Raw genomic sequence first — 17,975 nt, forward strand, 5'->3', positions numbered from 1 at the left:
TACTAAATGCTATGTTATGGAAAACAATTATTTTACGCCCACTAATGTGTAAAAATGTAATTTTTCAATGAAGGGCCTGGACTCATGGTGGCCAAATTGGAACACGACGCGAAATTCTCGCTGAGCTGCTCGTTAAGAACCATCATTCCAAACATATTCCTCCATAACGCACTTAGATGTTCATTGTGCTACTTTATTGCGACTTCTACAAACTGCATGTGTAGGGGAAAGTGGAGGTACTATATTTGGGGCAAATTTAACCTGACACACTGTAAAACAATTGCGAAATGTGACTGATTATTTTCGTTGAACTTTTCACGATTTTACAGGTTTTCATTCAATTCCTGATAAATTGAAGTATATTTGTCAAAAGATTTCCTGAATTGCTACAAATTGCGCGAATGCAGACTTCTCACTGTTGTGAAAAATGGTTTTAACTACCAGTTTAAAAATTAACTGAGGCTATTTGTTAAGTGTATTGGCTTCAGTTGGACGATGGCGTGTCCAAATCGACTAAACTCATAATGGGAGCAAAAAAGTTTCCGGATTCCGGAAACTTTTTAAAAACGCAATGTTGCTTCAGATTGAAATTTCAATATTTGATTTACATTATTGCTTGATATTGTCAAAACTGTTTTTTTTTAATGGGCAAGACTTTAGACCCGTCCCCTAGAAAGCTTAGGGCAACAAAAGCATCACTACTCCCCACCTTACATTTCTAAAGATATATTGCAAATGTGACAGATGTTTCTAATTTCGTAGTTGCAAGCACAAAAAAATTAAAATAGACCAAAACAAGTCACAAGGTCATTTGAGCTGAGAGACATCCTCTGAAAAGCGGCTGTTACCAAATTGGATTAAGGGCTTGTGGAAAATATCATTTCAATTCTCAACTTTTCCCCAAAATATAAAATTATATTTGATGTATCAATTAAAGGAGGCGGCATCGTCGTCGACTGACACTTTTCTGGGTGGTGACACCCAAAATGCATTTAAAAGTTACTGAGAAATATAAATACTGAAATCCTCATTTATTTTAAATTATATTTAATCTATCAAGCGCAGTAACATCACTACGGAGGGGGAAGGGGTGGCGGCACTTGTGTCGAGAGACAACCCTTTTCGGAGTGGCACCCGAAATACATTTAAGAGTTTTCTGAAAAAAATAAATGCTGAAATCTCAATATGTTTTAAATTAAATTTACTCTGGCAAGAGTTGAAAAAAGTGCAAAACACATCATCCGCCCCGCGTCCCTCCCGAAAAATCATCTTTTTTTTTTCTTATTTTGTTGAATTTATTATTCGTTAGACAAAAACACCGCCATCCGATGGCGACAGAGTATTTGAAACCAATTTTTTAAACTGCCCTTGATGTATTTATTGTTTTTATATACACTTGTGTAAGCAATTAAGAAAATTTTCAGATTTGGTCAATTATTTCCAGAACTACTGGACAGATTTTAATGAAACTGGATATGTACAGACATTGAAACAATACAAAACAAATAACCATCCAAAATTAAAAATATACAGGCATGATCATAAGTAACACTCGTTAGAGTCGGATGGTTTGAAACAGCGGTTACAAAATTGAACAAAATATGGTTTAGTTGGGGTTATGGTCCCTTCTAACAGACATATGGGCCTCGCAGTGACTCCATACTTCAAATGAAGCAATTTATGGGGTCCTGGTGCAATTGTTTCCACTCGTTCAACAACGCTGTACTCAGGCTATGAAGGGTCCCCGGAGGGGTTGCAAGTTGCTATTGCGCTCCCAAGATAGTCCCAGACATACTCCATAGGAATGGAGTCTAGAAATTTGCTTGACCAATCCAACAGTGAATATCTCTCCCTTCAAAAAATTCGTTGACCAAAAGAGCTCCATGTGACCTTGTGTTAAAATCCATTAAAATTAACTCAGGGCTAACGGCGCCCCGCAAGAAATAAGCATAGGGCCCCAAGACCACAGACCTATACCTTGCAACTGTCACAGAGCCTTTCGCGCAGATATTGGAGGATGGGGGGGGGGGGGGGGGGGGGGGGGGTTCTGTTTCTATATATACGAATGTAGGACAATAATAGTCGGTTAAGTTGAACTGGTCCTCCCGCTACTGGTCCTCCAATATCCACGAAATCGACCATTATAGAGGAGGAGGTTCGACGGTCCGGGCAGGCATCGTGTTGGATGGCTGCATACCCCTCCATGTCTTTGAGAGAGGCTCTGTGACAGTTGCGAAGTATAGGTCTGTGGTCTTGGAGCCCTATACTCACCTTTTGAGGGACACTGTTAGCCCCTGAGTGAATTTTAATGGATATTAACGCAAGGCCACATCGAGCTCTTCTGGTAGACGAATTTCATGATGGAAGGATATTCACTGTTGGATTGGCCAAGCTGATCTCTAGACTCCATTCCTATAGAGTATGTCTTTGACTCTCTTCGGAGCGCAATAGCAACTCGCAACACCCCTCCGGGGACCCTCCATAGCCTGACTACAGTGTTGTTGAACGAGTGGAAACACTTGCCCCAGGACGCCATAAACTGCTTCATTTGAAGTATGGAGTCACACTGCGAGGCCTATATATCTCTTATAGGGGACCATAACCCCTACTAACCCATTTTTTTTGCTCAGTTTTGCAACCGCTGTTTCAAACCATCCGACTCTAACAAGCATTACTTATGAAATTTCCATGCCTCTATATATTTTTAATTTTGGATTATTATTTGTTTTGTATTGTTTCAATCTCTGTGCATACCGAATTTCATGAAAATCGTCCACTAGTTTTGGAGATAATTGACCAAATCTCAAAATTCTCTTAATTTCTTTTGCACCAGTGTAGATATGTGGAGAACCTTTTTAATTTTTACTTTTGTTTAAGACGGAAAAAGGGATACAACATACAGAGTAACAGTGAACCGAATTTAAGTAAAGATCCAATATCAAACTTTTTTAAGATTTCAGCATATTCTGTAAGATTAGTCAGAAAGGATGCGACTATAATCCATTCGAATATTTTTGTGTGTGTTGGTAAACAGAAAAAAAAACAGGTAAACGATTTTTTAAATTTGTTTTCTCATGATTTTTGTTTAGTGTAATGTATTGTTTAACCGTTGCACTATTTTTTCATTATTTATTTTACGATGATTTTATATCATCCAATATTTGAATTACTTATTTTTAAACCACTCTTATGATCAAACATGTGTTCTTTGATTGTATGTAAAAGAAGACAGAGTCACACACATGGGTTTTTTGTGAATACATTCACAGAATACATTTTTAGAATCCCACGCGAGAACGCTTGATGCAAATAAAGAAATCAACTGCATTCATGAATTTGCCGGCGCTATTTGTGGAAAAATATTTGTTAAGTAAGCGCATTGACAACTATCAATGCTCATGCTTATCTTTGTAATATTTCATCCGTGTTGTGTAGATGCAGTCAAACTTTCACAACATGCGACATTATAGCTCCGTTCTACAGTATGACTTTTTAGAGATGAGTTGCAATCATACAGGTAATTTGTAATAGGAGTTCCTGCATTTGGTTTGCATCATGATTATCTTCACGTGATAAAAAAATCTAAACGTAAAAACGTTGCTGATTTTTGTATTTGGTTGCTTGATGAAAGTCTATTACTCAGTGAAATGACACTAAAACTGCTTATTTTTCCACTATTGTTATTGTTGCACATATTTGCACATTGCTATTTATTTCCACTTATTTTTGAGAGACAGCATTCTGAACATTGTCTTCAAAAATAATCGAAACTATCTATCAAACTCAGGCCCAGATCTGCGTAACCGCAGACTCCGCAGTGTGGAGGGGGCCCACGTATTTGAGGGGCCCAATGACCTAAGAAATGGAAAAAATAAACTAGCACTAAGACTTATTAACGTCGTAAATCTACACTGCTGACCTCTGTGGAGGCCAGCAGTATATACTTGCGACGTCGAACCTATAGATTTCGTTGCACGGGGGGGGGGGGGGAAACTTATAGGTCCGGGCCTTATTAAATTTGTTTGCTCAAATGAGACTGGCAATGATATCTTTGGAGCCAAATGTTGAAAAACTTTCAAATGAAATGCAAAATCAAGCAAGTTATTGAAGTGAAAATTTGGCTATAGCAGGAACATTTTAGGCCCATGACTACTAGTGACAGTAATTAGGTTCAGTTTAAGCTACTTCACATTTTTATTTTCAAATTTCAACCTAACTCCTAAATTAATTTGGACTTCTTCTATTATCATTAAATTTTATAACAAGACAGTTTGGATATAAACTACGTAGATTTAAAAATTATTGAACGTTAATTGAACATTGTTAATACTGAAATGTAGTTTTGATAATTGTAATTAACTTTGTGAAGAAATTTTTTGTATTCACCTCAGTTCACTTCATGTAATTGTTGTGAAAGTGCCATTTCTCTCACATGAGGTCCACTTAATTTTCGAAGGGGTACCAAGTGGTCCCGAGAAATGGAAAGGGTAAGAACCACTGATGTAAATATTAGTTACCGTTCTACATACTTGTAATCTCTTTCAGTTTAAGCCACGTATGAATAGCATATATTGCGCAAATTAATTAATTTTGCTGTCGTGAGTACTATTTATTATAATGCCATTTATTACTTACTTTAATCAATCGCTGTATGTAATGAAGACTTAACAGCTAAAAGAGCAGCTCCCAGAAATTGCAGCGAAAATGTTTTTCAGCTTATAAGTTTAGAATCTTCCAGCAACAGTGGTTGCTGCAATAATAGCTTTTAATAATGGAAGATGATAAGGACGTCACACATTGTTAAGATTCTGACGTAAAATGCTGTATTGTTGAGATGCATTGTTAGAATTTAAACTCGAATCAAGCAAGTAATTTTAAACCATTCCATAACCTGAACAATAGGATACTTTTTTTTTTCCAAATAAAGGTCCGTAAGAGATTTTTGTAACTGAAGCACAAGCAGTTTCTCACAAATCATAAAGCGAAATATTTCTTTGTAAATTTTTTAAATAAGACGATAGATCTCATACAGCACATGGGGGGAGGGGGGGTGCAAACAACACTCACACTATTGGCAGGTAGAGGGGAATGTGGAGCGAAATGAAATAGAGGCGAAAGGGAAATGGCAAAATATTTTCAGTTTGCAACACCACCTATCTAATAATGAAACAACAATGAAAAATAAATTACTCTAAATATTAAGGTACATACAAGTCAATTTTGAAATATGATGCCCATCTTGTAATCTATCGCAGTTTATGAAAAATAATTTTCACAGTAACATTTTAAATACAGTCTGTCAAAAAAAAAAAAAAAAAGAAAAAAAAAACATTAACCCAGAAGAAAGCGATCTATTTTCGCGGAACTTAACTTGTATGTGGGGCCTATGAAGAGATAAGCAAATGATTACAAATTCAAATAGTTTTACTAATCATTTTTAAATCAAGCATTCAAATGTTCTTGAATGTTGTAATATTTTCAAAAAAATGTGCTTAAAACTGCATTTATTAAGACAGAAAAAGTTCCATGTATTGAAAATAATGTTTAATTTAAAAAAAATAAAGTGATGCGTATACGCACAATTGGACAAAAAAAAATGAATATTCTTTTTAGTTGAACAATGGTATATTGCTCAATTTTTTACTTTTTTTTGTGGAAGTTTTCAAATCATATTGGATGTAAATGTATTTAGAATTTGAGGCACAAATATATCGCGTGGTATTTGCACACTTTACATCGTCTACAAGATTTTTATTCATGTTTATTTATGGTATGTCTGATTCTACAGGAACGTATTTCTTGCAGTAGAGCTGTAGACGATGGACGACCTTTGTTTGAATTTGCTATTTGTAACATAGTTTTACCAGATAGATTGTTATCGCATGCATTTTGAAATAGGATGATTTTCGATCTAAAGTCTGCAAGTGCCGTTTTTGTGTTAGTAGAAGAGCTATTCCACCGTTTCGGACATAATAATCATACTTTAAACACACATAATTACAATTCGGTTTGATAAAAATCTACGTTTTCCCCGTTGTATAATTTGGTGTTCTTTATGTTATCCTAAATTTAGGTGCATTTTTTGCTTATAAAAAAATTAGAAGGTGCTTGCGCAATTACACCGTCAAGAAACGCAGACTTTTAGGCTGTTGAGATTGTTATTCTTGTAGTCCAAGCAATATACGGTTGACTACAAGTACAAATGAGTTATGACCACGCCAGAAATATCCAAAATCGATTTTATAATGTGACCAATAGGCGTATCTCTACAATAAATAGCAAAAAAGTTACAGTCCATCACACTGTGACGGTTCCCATCAAGCGATAGAGTAAACTGGAAAATTTTAAATCGGTTTTCTGCAAAATGCTTAAAAGTGAGATACGGCCATTCGTCTTTTTAGCGTCGAGTTATCGGGATTGTCAAATTATCCAAGTGACGGGTTATCGCGGTTCTACCTTATTTTTGTACCCTAAGCATTAACCAAGACACTTTTTCTGCAATTATTCCAATTGAGTTGGCTAAATGGTTTTTTTATATGTTTTAGAGAAGAATACTAGATAACTGCCACTAGCACCCCATTTTCAAATCTGATTTTAGGGGTGTTCTCGTGACCGAATTTTGGATAGGTTATTATGTTCGAGTTACTGATATAAATACAATTTAAAAACCTTCTGTTGCAATTTTGCCCATTGTAAAAGTATTTATTCCTTAGTTTGACTGGACTATTGCTTTCCACTGCTCATTACATATGGACGATTGCTGTTCATTTTTTATTTTTTCAACGATCTACCATTTATATAGTGCATTTTTTTCTAAAAAGAATGGTACCGATATAAAAGACCCTAGAATCCTGATAATAGTCAGTTATTTCGCTAAAAGTAGGGGAAAGTGGGGGCAAAGAGAAATAGCGGGGCAAAGTGAAAAAGTGAAAATTTTTTTTTTCGCTTTTAGCTACACTTACCTAGTAATACTTTAACTAAGTAATAACGTAAGTCAAGAAGAAATAATCTCTGAAAACCAAAGCATATGATAATACAAGCAATTTTTAAAAATTTGATACTCATAGTGTAATTTTTTTTAATGTTAAAAATTATTTTTGCTGTTATTAAAAGATAAAGTTCTTGTTGTTTGCATTTTAAATAATTATTGAGATCCACTAATATTCGGTGAAGTATTTGTTTGTTTAATATTAAGCTTATTTGGGTTTTAATTTCTTTTTAGTTAGTCAAGTGCATGCAGGGATCAAGTGGATGGGACAAAGAGAAATCGTTCATTTCTTTTACTTACGATATTAAATACTTGCGTATTCATTTATTAATTAATTAATTTACATTCTTTCATTTAATAATTCGTTATTTTCCTATTCATTAACTATTTTATTCACTCATTTAATTTTTTCTTCAATATTAACTAACTTATTTATTTATTCATTCACTCTTTTATTTACTCATTTATTTGATAAAGAATATATTTAATGGTCGGAAGGAAAGTATTTCATTTTAAAATATATTGTATTTTCCACTTTGCCCCATGACAAAAAAAAAAAAAAAAAGAAAATTTTCCACCTTTCTTTGGAGGTACCGATGCACTGACAAAAATAAAATGTAAAATTTCAATTCCAGTTTTTACTATAAAATATATTGGTGCTTCTTTATGTACCGCAATTTTCAGAAACACATTTCAATTTGTTCATTTTGAAAAAAAGTAAGTTACCTTATCTATTTCACTTTGTCTCACATTCCCCTATAACAGCCTTGTCTTAATGCTTAAAATGCATGTAGCAATGCATGTCGTTTATACGAATCATCTTTCTGAGAAGTTGCTACTCATAAACTTGTTTCCTTGGCGTTTTAACGAGTACTTACGTAGTTTAATTGAAATACCAATATCTTTTACTGTACATTTACAGGGTGAAGGAAACAATGTTATTTTTTTTTGTAAAAACGTTCATCAGATCACTTGCTTAACAGAGATTCTTGCTTTATTTGCAGTATTTACAGAAATTGTTTTCAATTTCTATTTTAAACAACCACGCAATTATAGTTTAAATGTTAAAAAAGAAATGATGTTTATCTCATTTTAATTATTTTTACTAGATTTCTAATATTGTTTACGAGGTTCGAAACACTTTTGTATTCTTACTAAGTTCACATCTTGTTCCACCAAAGCCCCAATTGCATTTGCAATATGTCTTTCTTGCGTTGTCAGTCTTACAAGCTCCATAAAGGCAGCATAACTCGTTACAGATATCTAAAAAAGAAAAAAAAAGTGCTAAAAGCATATCATAAATGATCACATTTATAAACACAGTGCACTCATGATTTCAGAACCAATATGTTTTTAGACGGTTACAAGATTGCTCATTGAAGTTAGAACGTTTGTTCATAAGTTTTAATAATAGTTTTAACTTACATGATAGTACTTGAAAATAAATAAAGTATTATTTGCGTTTGTTTCGTCGTGCCTCCGAAAGTCGTATTAAATATAGCCGTGAGTCTTTATGACGGCCTGTGATGTTTCATTAATAATTACTGCATAAAGTCCTACTAGAAGAAAAACTCCCATTCTCTTAAATCAGCACTTACCAGGTTAAGTCATAAGTTTTTCCGTATTTTCCCTGTTCTGGTTTGGCAGGCCTGAATGTAACACATGCAAATTAGTTCCTGCGCAGCTGATCTAAAATGGTAGAGCAGAATTTGACCTTGATAATCCTTATCAGTTGCTGTGATTTCTAGTACCTATGTAGACGTTGCAGTCTAATTGATTCACATCAAGCATGAAGAAACGGCTAAACGTACACTGGTGTGCAAAAATTAAGGACGAGACGGTTTTTTCAATATAAATTTGTACAAAAGCTTTCCAAATCAACACATTTAATACCGTAAGATCCCCAATACGTAAGGACATGTGTAATGTAAGCAACACTTACTAAAAGAGAAACCAGAGGGATAAAAAGAAGCTTTATTGAAAAAGTAGCATGGAGCGCAATGCGACTGAAGGCCGAAACATCCCTGTGATGGGTGTCCAGCAAGAAACATCTTTAGTAGGGTATATAATCTCCCCCGACTGCTAGGCAGGTTTCACAGCCTCTGCCCATGCTGAGAATGAGGGTGTCAATGAGTTGTTGAGGCATTGCTGCCCATTCGTCTTGCAGCGCCAATCGAAGCTCCCGAATCGTTACTGGTAGTAAGGTAAGAGCTGCCAAGCGTCTGCCTAGAAAATCCCATACATGCTCGATGGGATTGAGATCCGGAGATCGTGCTGGTTAGTCCATACGTTCAATATCCTCACTCTCTAAGAGCTGTTCTGCAGCTACTGTGCGATGACATGGTGCATTGTCGTCCATGAAAAGGAACTGCGGACCCATAACGCCTCTAAAAAGACGCACATATGGACGAAGAATCTCTTTACAATAACGGGTCCCGTTGACTGAAACTGCGTCGAAGATGTGAAGGTCTGTACGACTACCAAGCATAATACCTCCCCAAACGAGAACACTGCGACCTCCATACCTGTCCCTTTCAATGATGTTCGAGGGATGATTGCGGCTTCCCCGCTCTCTCCAGATGAGTATGCGATGAGAATCGCTACTCAGACTGAATCTGCTCTCATCTGCAAAGAGTACTCGTCCCCAATCATTGTCTCTCCAATTCCGGTGTTCCCGGCACCACAGAGAACGTCTTCTCCGATGGGCAGGCGTTAGAGGTACACACCGTATAGGGCGTCGTGCAAACAGACCACCACCGTGCAGTCTTCTGGCCACGGTAAAACGCGATATCGGTCGTCCAGTGGCCTGTGTCGTGTGTCTATCGATTTCTCCCGCTGTCTACCGCCTGTTTCTTCTGGTCTGTAAGACAATATACCGGTCATCTGCGGGTGTGGTTCCTCGTGGACGACCACTACTGAACCCCCGGATAGCTGTTCCTGTAGTTTGAATTTGTCTCTAAAGTCGTGAAACGATGCTGTGAGCAATTCTGAACTCTGCAGCCACACTTGTCACACTGCGACCTTCCTCCAACTTCCCAATGATTCGACCTCGGGTAAAAGCATCCAGATGTCGTCTAACAGATTGATTATTCGCCATTTCTCGCTGAGGCAGCAACTCAGTGTGATTTTAACTGCTATACGGCGTGCAATCTCTTTGCCAGAAATACTGATCTTACACTGACAACATGCTTTATACTACTCAGACACTCCCCCATTACGTCTGCCTGCATATCTGCGCATGTGCTACCGTACATCACCTTACTTAATCTCCTGATTGATCTTTCTGTCCGCTCTGCCTCTTCGTTCAGCTGATATGCTAATTTTTCGACTTCGTCCTTAATTTTTGCACACCAGTGTATGTGGAAATCTTGGCGTCAAGTGTATGTATGAACAAAAGCGTTTAAAAACTTTTTTTTTTTTTTTTTTTTGCAACGAGAATGAGATAAGGTGAAACCTGTAAAAGTTGACCACTTGCGGTGCACTAATTTAATGGCCAACTTAAACAGGTGGTCAACTTATAGAGGTTGAATTATATGAGATCGATCTAATTCTGTGCCTGAAAATAACGGTCAACTTAAACAGGTGGTCAACTTTACAGGTTTTACTCCACGTACTTTGAAACATGAAGAATGCATTAAGATGAAAGATTTTACTCGAAACATTGGCAAATGGCACTCTAGCACATATTTTTAAACATTCTATTAAAATACTCAAGAGACCTAAGCACAGTTCAAATGATCCATATGCCACAGATTTCCAAGCCCAACTCTAGGGCATAGTTCGAAATTTAATCTCGTGGATTTCTAACGCTTGGTAATCGTTTATGCTTTTGAAATTGTAAGTAACGTCCCATGTGCAATAATGTCAGAATATCGAACATTTTCACGAAAATTATTTGGCAAGTAATCTCTAAGTCTAAGTTTGAGAATCTCAAATTTTAGTAAACATCACATGGTCATTTTGAAGTTAACTGAGGTGTTGTATAACTTTCTTTGAGCTTTGGAATTCTATTCATCGTTTAAGATACTTAAAAGAGAATTTGAAAAAGGTTATCGATCCTGCCATACGAAGGAACAGTTTCTGCTCATAACAGGAAAATATTTCACTCTCAATGATTTGAGATGAAAGATACTACGTACTGCAGCTGGTCCTAAGAAGAATAATGGACGCAAGACGAACAACATCCTTACAGTCTGCGAGGAAATTTGTTATTCCGGCCCTCAACTTTGATGCAATGACTACACAATCCTTGACAACTTGCATGAAACTGAAAAATATGAGCCACCAATTACGAAACACAATACAAATTCTGAAATTTTGGATGCAGTATCGGAGCAGGAATGCAGGCTTAATATTTCCATTCCTAACTTTCCATGTCATACTCAAGCAACAGAGCTACATGTTAAAATAGTAACAGAATCAGCAAGCAAAGTTTGCAGAGAGGAATAACGACATGGCTTCATTTTAGCCACGATTCAGTCGCGAGAAAGAATGAATACTTTCAATATAAACTCAGAGTTCTCTATTTAATTCACCCAAAGATCTTCTGCTTCACAGTCTGTAGATCAATTTCTCTCTCTCTCTGCCTTTTTTCTTAAATTGCATTTAACTGTACAGTGGTTTATTCATAAAATGTTCTTTCTGAAATAATGCAAAAAAATATTATTTTTTTAGGGCTCTTACCTGTACTTGAAACTAATTATAACATGTTATAACGCTTATGTGTATATTTTCGAATGTGACTTGTCTTTCATCAAAAAATCTGCATATGTCTAGTTTACAAAAAAAAAAAAGGAAATGCTAGGTAGAGTTAAGCATATTTGTGCTAGTTTAACGAACGTATTTATTGGTAACTTTTCTGCCCATGGCTGATTTAAAAAGTTTTCAAAAATTAATGTCTTCGTGACGAAAAAATATCTTTTTTTTGTTAAAAACGTGAATTTCGACTGCCAAGTGGTTCATGAAGATTTCATCGCGCTGTGAAGTTAGTTTACATCATAGTATTTCACCCCGCTGGGTACTTTTTTCACCCTCACCGGTTTGAAAAATTTTTTTAAATCAATTTTTTTTGTAAAGAAGAAAAAATGCATTTTTATGCTCAATTTGCGATCTTTTACCGTTTTGCGGCGCATGAAGATATTATCTGACCAACTTGAAATTTCACATGTAATTGTTTAGTCCTTGTGTAGAACTTTTCTCACCTTGGCCGATTGGAAATTCTGAAAACAATTTTTTCCGATTCACTCCAATGTACTTCGAACTTGGTACACAAAATTAGACAAGAGATAGATAGAAAAAAAGATTTCCATTGAGGATGTATTTGATGAATATGATTATAGTTTTATGCACATGTAAAACTTTTGCTTTTTATCTCAATTTGATAGTTTTTGTATTTTTTTATACCAGACTTTATTATTTCATAAAAACAAAACGAGAAAAAGAGGAAAATACAAGATGTATTCTCTAAAGATAATGAATCATGAATACGGACTTTACTAATTATTTTGTCATTTTGTTATATTATTTTTTATTATCAAAAAGCAGTTTGAAACAAATCTGTTTCACTGGATTTACATTTTCATTATTCTAAACTAGTCTTTCAAGAAATTTATCGCAGAAAGGGCTTAAATCTAAATTTAAAAAAATAATAATAATAATAATTTCAGTGACGAAATGAAACGTAATTTAAAGTGAGGTAGTGATCCTACTTGTGGCTTCGTAGAATTTTGTTCATTTCTGAATGAAATAATCACTTTAATGAGTCCTGAAAAGTCGCATTAGTTGGACTTATGCCCTTTCTGAAATAATCGATTCATTTGTTAAATTTAATATTGGAACATATTTTAACACAGATTGAGGGCACATTTTAAAGCGGATTTGGAATATATTTGGATGCAGTTGTAAAATATCGTTTTCTTTCACACAAATGTATTTCAACAGCTTTCTTAAACAACCAGTCAATAGAATCTCTTAATGTGATACAACTAGACTTTTTATTGTGTACTAAAAAGTGCTGGCAGCCGCTAAGAATGTCCTCTAAAGGACATTACTTTCCGAGGGCCCTTGTATCTATCAACAATGTGATTTTGCCCATTAGGAACCCTCGGAGTATCCTCTAAAGGACAGCCTCTCTCTGTAAATAACCGGCGGTGGTTGTTAACTGCGCGTGAAGTGGCTACAGGGTGCCCTGAAAAAGACTGTTTTCGAAAACGGTAATGATGAAAAATTACCTTGTGCCAAAAATTCATGTGATGAGCCGTAAATTCCCCCCCCCCCCCCCCTGTGTTCCAAATTTTAGTTGAAAAAATTTCCAATAGATGGCGCTGCAGATAGTAAACCCGTAAGTAATAAAAAAAGATAGAAAATTACATCATAATTTTTCGAAATGAATGAACAAAAGAACAAATTAATATTTTCAAACAATCGTCGGCTGTAATCACATGTCGAAATCAGATTAAAAATCAGTGAATTTTAGTTCTTTTTTGACTTACAAGCTTACTATATGAAGCGTCATCTATTGAAACATTTTTTGAACTAAAATTCGGAAATCCGAGAGAAAAAATTTAGCGCCCACCATACGAATTTTCTGCAAGAATTTGTTTTTTATCATTAACCGTTCTCCAGTTATAAATTTTTGAAAACAGTCTTTTTCAGGACACCCTGTACATTGTTAACCAGAAAAAAAGTATTGGCATTTTTGAAGGAATGTTTCCAAAGTGCTGTTAAAAGCATGCTACAAAGTGTTCTAAAATAAGGGACACGTTTCAGTGTTCAAAAAAGTCCTCCAACTAAGTTCCGAAAAGTGTGATGAACCAAATAATCGTTTAAAAAGTGCTTTCACCAGTGTTTTGAAAACTGTTCCAAAATATTTGCCTCAAAGTGTTCTAAAAAAGCGGCCAAGTGTCCGTGTACAAAGATTTGCAGTGCAATTGATATATTGCACTGCATTGTTATTGCAACCACTTAAAACTTTAAACGTTGATTGTGATAATCTGTTCGACTGCTCTACCTTCTAACCGTTTAACAATTTTACTGGCTGTTGTGACACAATCATTGGTTTGTTACAATAGGACGACTAGAGAGCATTTGATTCATTCACTGAAAAAATAGTTGCATATTTTAAATTTAATTTTCATTCCTTGCTACGAAATCAAATCAAACGTAATAAGAATAAATTCCTTCGGGCATTACATTTATAAATGAATAAGAAAAACATGTGAGGAAATTAATACAAAATGTAAGACTTATCGATAATACCATTATAGTCTTGGTTTAAACACAGCATTTTCAGGAATTGAACAAACTGAACGATCAATGTGGTGTTATTCGTCTTTCAATGGCAAGTGTTGGAGCATGTGAAGTGCATTGGCCAATTGAAATAGTGAACGGATGAACTTTATAGTCAATAACTCTTATGAAGGACTGGCACATGCGATTTTGCAAGAGACAGGTATCGTTTAAATGTCTTCCGTGACCTTTTCAAATTTAACTCGCATCAGGGATGCTTTTACTCATGAAGTTATGAGATTCTTCCTGCAAATAGTTGATGCCTTTTTTGACACAAACTGGCGATGAACTGCTTGCTTGACGGAAGGAAATGATTTTCCCCTGCTGTCAGTACAAGTACTCTCATTGTAAAACAAAATCCTAAACGTCACAGATAACTTCCGGGTAACGTTTCGGGATTTAGAGATTTCACACCAGTTTCCTGTGAAGAAAAGGTATTTTTGCTGTAAGGTTTCCAAAATCACAGTACATTCTAGGAATAATGATTTTATACGTGGTGAGAAATATTTTAGCTACCAGTTTAAAAATGTATTAAGCTTTTCAGGAATTGCTAGTCATTCCGTTTTAGCTTCGGCCATATTTGTTGTGGGAGATTTCTTGGTAAAGCAGAGCGATGCCATGAAGTCATGATATACACACACTGTAAAAACTATTCAGAAACGCTCCTAGAAAATATTGGGCAGCTGATGTGCCCAATTTTTGCTAAATACATATCTTGCAAAATCCAGGAACGTTTTCCGCTAAGATTCAGAAATCTTCCTGATTTTATCCAGGAAGCCTCCTGAAATATTCAGAAATCTTCCCGTTAAAAGTCGGTCGTGTCTCTGAAAAATTCCTCATTTATCAAGGAAGTTTCAAGAGCATTATTGCACACACGGCCAAAGCTAAGCCAGAATTGCAATTAAGTAAGGAGATTTTTACTCGCCCGCAATTCTTGCCAAGCTACATAGTCCATACTTATTCTTTCCCTTTAGGAGTTTAATTAGCGTGGACGAACTGTGATCGAGTTGAAGCCGATACACTTTATAAATACGCTCAGTTAATCTTTGAACAAGGAGCTAAAAATATTTTCCACCACAATGAGAAGCCACATGAACATTCGTACAACTTGTCGTAATTCAGGAAGCTTTTTGTCAATAAAACTTGACTTTTTCAGAAAGTTAATAAAAACAATTTAAATCCCGAAACGTAACACGGAAATACCCAGTATCATTTCGGATTTTTTTCACAATGTATCTATAAGTATCTCTGATGTTTCTGAGTTAGTTCAGAAACGTGATTGGCAATGATTTGGAAGGTTTCTGATAATTTCAGAAAGATTCGTGTCTAATTTCAGGAAAGTTACTCACTTTTAGAGATAATCTATCCTTTTTTTTTTGCAAGATTTGTTAGTGGCACATTAGCGGCCCATTATTTTCCAGAAACGTTTTTTAATTCCTTATGCATTCCACAGATACATAAGCCAAATCATGTTTCTCGTCCATTTGATGCATGGTAATACAATAGTAGGAAATGTACAATAACTTAATAGTCTTTTTTAAATAAGCAAATAGTTTTCGACTTAAACATTATTTTAATACATCGTCAGATTCATCAATAGCTAATCTAAAATGGATCATCACTCTTAGATGAAATCATCAGTTATTCAGAAGAATTTCCCTCAGTTTCGCTGAGTTGCATCCATGCATCTTTTGGCAGATCTCTTTTTAAATGCCTATTGCTCTTTTTTGTTTTTTATATTCCAAATTTTTCGTTTGAGCAAATTATTAAATTTTAGAAAAAATTTCAGAACAGTTTACCCGTCTGATTCCTACTACATTCCAAAAATCTAAATATTTAAATAGACAAGTCTGATCGTTTTCAGAAGCGCTTTATAAACAGCATTTATTTGATATTTTTCTTCTTTAGGAATTAAGGGAGAAAATATATTTTATTAACAGCTTACAGTTTTGAACCTTTTTGCATTGATTCACCATCTATTAAATAAGAAAAATCATAACATAAATAATTTTAAAAAAATTAATTAATTTTCTTTAAAAAATGGGATTGCTTTTACTTGCTCAAATTCAAAATATTCTTGGTCAACTTTCAAATTTTTTTCACGAAATTATGCACCAAATATCTAAGCTTTAATTTTTATTCGTCGATTTAAAAAATATTAATTCAGTAAAAATAAAAAAATGTTTGAAGAAAAAGATACTTAAAAAAAAATCAAATTTTTTGTAGTAATGTTTTCTTTTTTTTTTTTTTTTCAAATTCGCGGAATAAAAATCAAAGTAAACTGTTTGAGAAAGGTATGCTCCAAATGTCATTACTTTATGAGTTCTTGACTTATAAGAGTTTGAATGAAAAAAATCAGAAAAAACCGCATCATGAAGAAAAACACATTTGAAGTTTTTGAGTTACAAGTAATATTCGTTAAATGCATGCAACAAAAATAGTTATACCTATCGTTCTATTTAAGCAAACAAGATTCAAACGTCCTTTTAAGCAGAAAAAGAAAGAGATATTTTTTAAATAATAAAAAAAGCAAAATTTGACGATCTTTGTGTCCCGGACTCCTTTAAATAATTTTTTTCTAAATTTGGCAAATAAGCCGTGCATCGTTTTTCCTCAAAGCATTACCCAGAAGTGACCAGCTGCTACACTGTTAAAACAATTCAGAAACGTTCCTGGGAAACAATGAGCAGCCAATGCGTCCAATTACTGACATGACATATCTTGCAAAAACCAGGAACGTTTTCCACTAAAAGTCAGTAACCTTCCTGAAATTATCCTTGAATATTTTGAAGTATGCCGAAATCTCCTTGGTTAAAGTCAATAATTTTTCTGAAACATATACAGAACTGAACAGAAACATATACTTAATTGAAAAAAAATCATTATTTTTTGTCTCCTGGATTCTTTTCGGTTATTGTTATCAGTCGGTTATTGTTATCAAATTATATTTGTCCCAAAGTGATCACATTAAGCGGCGCCTACTGTAGTATCTAAAAAGGGTTCATTTTTACGATCGCGTTTTTTTTTTTTTTTTTTTTGTTAAGCGGTTTGTTTTTGCGTTTACGGCTTTTCTACAATTTCCTGAAAAATAATTGTTTTGGGTGGCAGAATTTTCTGAATATTAAATAAATTAAGTCCTGTATGAGTTCCCACATACTACATTTAGTTATAATTACGAACATTGTATTACATTTGAAAAATTATAAAATATATCCTTTTGATGCATGCTTATATCTTTATGTTAAAAATATTTTCAGTGAATTTTTGTTTGTTGATTTTGGAATTTCATAATCTTTCAATTCGTTGCTAATATTATTAAATGCGAATAAGGTATTTACTTTTTGCGCCTTGTGCCTTTTTATTCTTTTTCTTAAGTGCAAAAGTGGCTATCGTTTTTTGTGACTTTGGTAGCCAGCGGCTACTATTCAGAATTCCTAAGCTAGAGCTTTAGGCTGCCCATAAGTGGTCTGCGAGCAGCGTGGTACTGAGCCATGGAAGCTGGTCGAGAACCAGTATAAATCGTGTAGTTTAGTGTATGTTCTTCGGACGGTTCACAACAGGGATGTGGCGTCAATCAAAATCTTCTCGAAAAGCATAATTAATTAGTAAGACAATAGTAAAACGGGAAAAACGAAGCTGTCAATTAATAAAAGGATTTTCTACTCTGAGCCCAAAAGTTGTGAGATAGTAACTCGATGTT

This window comes from Uloborus diversus, chromosome 8, assembly GCF_026930045.1.
Source record: "Uloborus diversus isolate 005 chromosome 8, Udiv.v.3.1, whole genome shotgun sequence".
NCBI classification, from domain to species: domain Eukaryota; kingdom Metazoa; phylum Arthropoda; class Arachnida; order Araneae; family Uloboridae; genus Uloborus; species Uloborus diversus.